Genomic DNA, 6498 nt, shown 5'->3' on the forward strand with positions numbered 1-6498 from the left:
TACCAAGAATTATTGTGGCAAGAGTTAGGGGTTAGGTAACAAGGATGTTACCAATTTGTCTACAAAATACAGTTGTTTCAGAAATCACTACTGGAGTGGAGATCTGAGGAAAAATGTCTTAGAGGAGTTAGGAAGACTAGACACACACAGGCTGTCAACAGAGTGGGGTCGAAACAAAACATTTCTCAATGGGCAGTGAGGAAGTGGAGGCAGAGGCCGCTCACCGGAAAGGGAAATGGGCATGCACAATGGGAGGTGACAGTGGGAACCACCAACTGTCTAAATCCACTGACCTCAGTGCCATCAGAGGCACCTGTGTAACATTTCGAGAATTAGCTTTGGAGTCCAACATGGACTGCTCCAGCAGCCCGCCTGGACTAGCTTTCAGGCAGCATCCGCGGGGAACCATTTGTGGGGAGGTGGGCACGGGGTGGAACAGAGAGGCCAGTCTTCCAAAGTGGTGATGGGACCTGAGGGTTCCATGTCCTGCAGCACAGCCTACAGGGAGCCCCTCTGCGAGGGGGAGAAACCAGGAGTCCTGCCTCCTACATGCACCTCGCACCCTGGCCAGGTACTCACATGGCCCCGCCATTGCTGAGGGATGCAGAGCTCTTCTGCCGAAGGAAAACCCGGGCTCCTCGGAGCACAGCCGCTGTGTCTGCTCCAGCGTGGCCTTCAGAGGGTAGAACAGGGACACAGGGCCCATCTGTAGAAGGGACGCAGGGAAGAGGAAGAGCTCTAAGGGCAAAGACAGGTGTGCCAGAAAGCTGGCCTGACCCCACAGCATGGGTTGGTGCTCCTTCTGCCCTGCCCCAGCCCTACACAGGAGGTAGGCGGGGGCTTACTCCCAACCTGGCCTGTGAGTGACATCAGGAAAGTCATTTCGCTTCTTGGAGCTTCAGTTTCCCTACCTCCAAATCTGGGGACCTCATAGAATTACAAATGGTAAAAAGATTTCATCTCATCATCAACTTGGATTGATGGGTAGAGGCTGCATGAGCCCCAGACTGAGCAGAATTCTAAGGACATTTCAGGGTTCAGGGGGTGGCGGGGGGCACTGATGGGTGTCTGCAACAGACAGGGGAATGGGGGATGTGGTGTGGGCATCAGATACTTCCCATCCCACGATGGGTGAATGTCCCTGTAAGCTCTGAACACCAAGCAACTTTCTAGACAGAGTCTACGTATGGTCACTGATGATTTGGCTGCGTGGGAAAGTTGTTATCTTTGAAGGATGACATCAGGAAGATGAGGCCACAAACCAGCCCAGTCACAGTCATGAGTGGAAGAGATCATGACCCTGGACCCATCAGTTTGATTCTCTCCAGTCCCTGCCAATGTGCACGGTAATCAGGTTCTCCTCAAACCTCCCCAAACAACCTCCTCAAATATTCTTCAAACTTCTTTCTTCTACCGCTTAAAACAGTGGTATCTCCAGGGAACATGTCCTCAGCCCCTTGTCTACTGCTCCTGAACACTAGGTCTCCAAGTCAGGGGGCCCCCAGTACCAGCAAGAGACCCGCCATTGGAAAGCATACAGGCTGTATGGGGTTTCTGACTTTGGGGCCGGAGAGTGAGGCTACAGTAAGAACCTCTCATCATTCCTTTTCCCGCTGTGCAATCCCCAGGAAGGATGTGGGTTTCCTCTGCCGTCAAAACAACTGATGGGTGTCAGAGTCTGGGGTTGACTTCTTGGAAATCCTGGAACTCTGTACCTGGGACAGGCCTCCCGTGGCCTGGTGAATCTGGTCTGTGGTGGTCTTGTTCTGTTTGTAGAAGTCAAGTATCATCAGAGCTGTGTACACCTTTCCTACGGTCATCTCATCGGCTGGAGGGAAAGAAAACAGAGGGTGGAGTGTGGAGGAGGAAGGGGAGGTGGGGGGGCAAGGGAACAGCCTCCACCACAAGGACTCCTGGACATGCTCAAGGAAGGGCACAGGGTTTGGCCGAAGTTGCATCTTTGGACACTGAGCACGTCTCCTCTGGAGATGTACTGACTCTCCACAGGGCCCTCCATTTCCTCCCAATGAAGTGGATGTGGGTTTTAAACTTTAAGTACCTCATCTCTAACTGTAGCAGTCTCCCTGCTGTTCTCTGAATTTTTTTAAGTATACACCCCCACCAGGAACGTGGGTGACTGTGGTCAACAGAATAAAGCCCAGGGAATCCCTTCCCACAGTACCTATGCACCCACTGGTAAGACCGTTCTCAATGCAGGTGGAAACTAAGTCTAGACTATTCACGAGGTCACCCTGGCCCAGGCCTCCTGGCTCTGCCTCTGGGTGAGACACAAAAGGCGGGTGAACAAGGAGAATTTCTTGCCCTCACTTACGTTTATGGGGTGGCACCAGTAAATCCAGGGTCTTCTGGGGCAGATTGGCCCACACAGAGCAAATCTCCTTCCTCAAATCTGCATCCCACTGATGCTGCTTGGTGCCGGCTGGGGCAGGACAAGGGAGTGGAGGGGAAGAGAGATGTTAGGAGCTGTCTCACAGGTCCCCTGGGGGAGCCGGCAGGGAGAAGTGTGGTGTGAAGGGAAATGGGGCAAGGACAGTGCCAGGAGAAAGGGCAGAGTGGGGAGAAGCACGGCCACGGCGGCTGTCAGAGCGTCCCTGATGGGCACGTGCAGAGACAGAGGCCTGTGTGCGTGGGCCCTGGGAGTGGAGAAGGGATATGGTGGCAGTCCAGCTGTTCATCCAGCCATTCAAAACTATCAAGTGAGCACCCTCCCGTGCCAGGGGCTATTCTAGGTGATGGAACAAAAGCAAAGGAGCCGCCTTTGTGGCACCATGTGGCTTGACTCAACAATAAAGTAGCAATAAGTTCAAAACCTAGGGTGTTGGGTGCAGAAAAAGCTTAAGTAGGGAGGGCTGAGAAATTTAGGAGGGCTGAAATTTTGGACAGGGTAGTCAGGAAACGTCTCATGAGAAGGTGGTGTGTGTGTAAGACTCCGAAGGCAGAAAAGGACCAGGGGGTGCAAAGACTTGGTGTTACACAACCAGCCGGGAAGGCGAGGCTCACTGAGCAGGGGGTGGAGGTGAGGGGTTGCAGGGAGCAGATGTTGAGATAGGAAGCAGCAGAGGGATAAAATACTCTGATTGATCTTTTTTTAGCATCAGGTTTACTATGGTATAATGCACATACAATGAAATCTACCCTTTTCAGTTATCCCATTCTATGAACTTTGGTAAATCCATAAAGCCGCACATCCACCCCCACAATCGAGACATGGTATATGGCCCCACTGCTAAAGTCCCTCTGTGCTCCCTTTGTAGCTGACCCCTTGGCCTCCTCTCATCCCGTCCCATCCCTAGTGTGTTTTCTGTCTCGGTCTGTTTTGCCTTCTCCAGAATGCCACACAAACAACGTCATCGGGTGTATTGGCTTTTGAGTAGGACTTCTCCACTCAGCGTGATGCCTTTGAGATTCAGTCCACGTTTTTGAGTGTATAAGTAGCCTGGTCTTTTGATTGCAGAGTACTACCTTATGGTATGGATAGATCACAATTTGTTTATCCATTCACCAGTTGTGAACATTTGAGTTGCTTACATTTTGAGGAGATTATGAAATAAAGCTGTGAACATTTGCATATATGTTTTTGTGCAGATGTATGTTTTCTTTTCTTCCCACTTGGGAGTGGGCTGGCTGGGCCATACGGTAAGGAACTGCCAAACTAGGATCACAAGAATTCCATATTATGCATTCTCACCAGGACTTAATATTGTCATTTAGAAAAGTATTTTAGTCGTATTAATAACCATATAGTGTTATCTTACTAAGGCTTCATTTTGGATTTCTCCCATCCAAGTACTAACCAGGACTGACCCTGCTTAGCTTCCGAGATCAGAGGAGATCAGGCGCGTTCAGGGTGGTATGGCCATAGACTTCATTTTGGATTTCTCTAATGATTAATGATATTGAGCATCTTTATAGGTATTTCTTTGCCTACCATATATATATTTTGGTGACATGTCTATTCGAATCCTTTGCCCATTTTTATTAGGTGGTTTATTTTCTTATTACTGAGTTGTGACAGACTTTTATCTATTCTGGAAACTGATCCTATATCAGATACATCGTTCAAAAATATCTTCACCAATGCCTTAGCTTTGTCTTTTCATTTTCTTAAATGTCTTTTTGAAGAGCAAAAGTTTTTAATGTTGATAAAGCTCAATTTTTTATTTTGCTTTTATAGCTCATGCTTTTGGTGTCTTCAAAAATCTTTGCCAAACTCAAAATTGCCAAAAACTCTCTCCTGTGTTTCCTTCTAGAAGTTTTATAATTTTACATTTTACATTTATGTCTATGATCAATTTCAAGTTAATTTTTGTAGGAGGTAAAATGAATGTGCTATGGACTGAATTGTTTGCTGCCCCTGTTCTCATGTTGAAGCCGGAACCCTCATTTTGACTGTATAAGGCCAAGAAGGAGGCAAGTAGGTGAAATGAGGTCAGAAGGGTGGGACCCTGACCCCGAGAGTTAGTGTCCTTATGAGAAGAGACACCAGAAAATTCGTTCACTCTCTGTATGCACTCAGGGAAAGACCATGTGAGCACACAGTGAGAAAGTGCCCACCGTACAAACCAGGAGAACAGGCCCAGGAATGAAACTTACCTTCCTGGCACCTTGATTTGGACTTTCAGCCTCCAGACTGTGAGAAATAAATTTCTGTGTTTAAGCCACTCAGTTGTGGTTCTTTGTTATTGGCAGCCCAAGCAGACTAAGACACTAAATGTCAAGATTTTTCCCTTTTTTGGATAGTTGTCTAAATTTTTCAAGTACCATTTGTTGAAAAAATTATCTTTTCTTCATTAATTGCCTGTACAACTTCATCAAAAATCCACTGGCAATGTAAGTACGAGTCTCTATTGTGTTCCACTGACCCATGTCTCTGTCCTGTCACCAACACGATAAGCCTCAATTGACATGCTTTATAGGAAGTCTTTGATTCAGGTAGAGTAAGTTTTCTTTGTTCTCTTTTCAAAATTGTTTGTTATTCAAGTACTTTTGCTTTTCTAGATACATTTTAGAATTAATTTCTACATTTCTACCTAAAAACCTGTTGGTATTTTGATTGGGTGAACATTTATTCTATTGATGAATGTGGGAAGAACTGACATCATGACAATATGGAATCTTCCAATGCATAAAGATGACGCAGTGCTTAATTTTTAGATCTTCTTTGCTTCTTTCAATGTTTTGAAATTTGCAACATACAGATCTCATATATATACTTTTAGAGTTATCCAACAAGAAAGAAGTACTTCATGTTTTTGGTGTGATTTTAATGGAACTTTTTCCCATTTCAATTGTTAATTGCTAATATATAGAAATACATTTTCTTCTTGCACACTGACCTTGTATCCTCTGACCTTGCGCTATATTTGTGGATGGTTTTAGTTACTTTTTCTAATGGCTTAAAACAACAGAAATTTATTATCTCAGTTCTGGAGGCCAGAAGCTTAAAATCCAGGTGTCAGCATGACCGTGCCTCCTCCAAATGTTCTAGTCAAGAATTCTTCCTTTCCCGTTTCTAGATGTTGGTGGCTCCCAGGCATATTGGCATTGCTTGGCCCGTAATGCCTCCATTTTATTCACTTTTTCTTAGAGTCTTTCAGATTTTCTCCATAGATAATCATGTCAGTTGTGAATACAGGCCGTTTTATTTCTTCCTTTCCAATTGGTATGCCTCCTATTTCTTTTTCTTAACTGATTACAATGGCTAGGACCTAAAGTATGATGTTGAACGAGAATGGTGACAGCAGACACCCTTCCTTTGTTCTTGATCTTAGGGGAAAAGGGATTAGTCTTTCTTTGTTAAGTGTGTCATTCGCTGAAGGTTTTTCATAGATATCCTTGATCCGATGGAGGGGGCTTCCTTCAGTTTCTACCCTATGCAGAATTTTTAAAATCATGAATAGATACTGAATTCTTGTGAAATGCTTTTTCTGCATCTATTGAGATGATCATATAGTTCTACTTCTTTGATATATTAAATTATATTGATTGATTTTTTATACTTGAACTCAACTTGCATTCCTGGGATAAACCTTACTTTTGTGATCAAACAGATATATATACAACCAGACTCCGTCTGAGAAAACTGGGTGGAATATTTTTGTGTCTACGGTCATGAGGGATACTGATCTGTCACTTTCTTTTCCTATAATGTCTTTGTCTCATCTTGGTGTCAGAGCAATGTCAGCACACTATGGTAAGTTGAGAAATGTCCTCTTTTTCTCTATTTTCTGGAAGAGTTTATATAGAGCTGGTATTATCTCCCCCTTAAATGTTTGGTGGACCTCACCTATGGAGCTAACTGGGCCAGGGATTTTCTTTGTTGGAAGGCTTTTAACCATAATTTAATTTCTTTAATAACTATAGTGCTACTCAAATTCTCTCTTCCTTTTTTTAACCCACTCAGGTTATCCATTCTTGAATGAGCTTGATAGTTGGTGTCAAGGAATTTTTCCATTTCATTTAAGTTGTTGAAGTTAT

General features: G+C 44.8%; 1 long non-coding RNA gene across 1 annotated transcript; it reads right to left on the reverse strand.

Annotated features, from left to right (window-relative positions):
* Positions 1 to 651: 651 nt before the first annotated feature.
* Positions 652 to 4793, reverse strand: LOC112817374 (uncharacterized). The gene is made up of 4 exons (XR_003206385.2): positions 4615 to 4793; positions 2333 to 2440; positions 1716 to 1828; positions 652 to 706 (listed from the first exon to the last, which is right to left on the reverse strand). It is a non-coding gene; the product is annotated as an uncharacterized lncRNA (long non-coding RNA).
* Positions 4794 to 6498: the final 1705 nt, after the last annotated feature.

The sequence above is a fragment of the Callorhinus ursinus genome, unplaced genomic scaffold (genome assembly GCF_003265705.2).
Source record: "Callorhinus ursinus isolate GAN/ISIS: 27379988/994484 unplaced genomic scaffold, GSC_fseal_2.0 scaffold2264, whole genome shotgun sequence".
Classification (NCBI taxonomy): domain Eukaryota; kingdom Metazoa; phylum Chordata; class Mammalia; order Carnivora; family Otariidae; genus Callorhinus; species Callorhinus ursinus.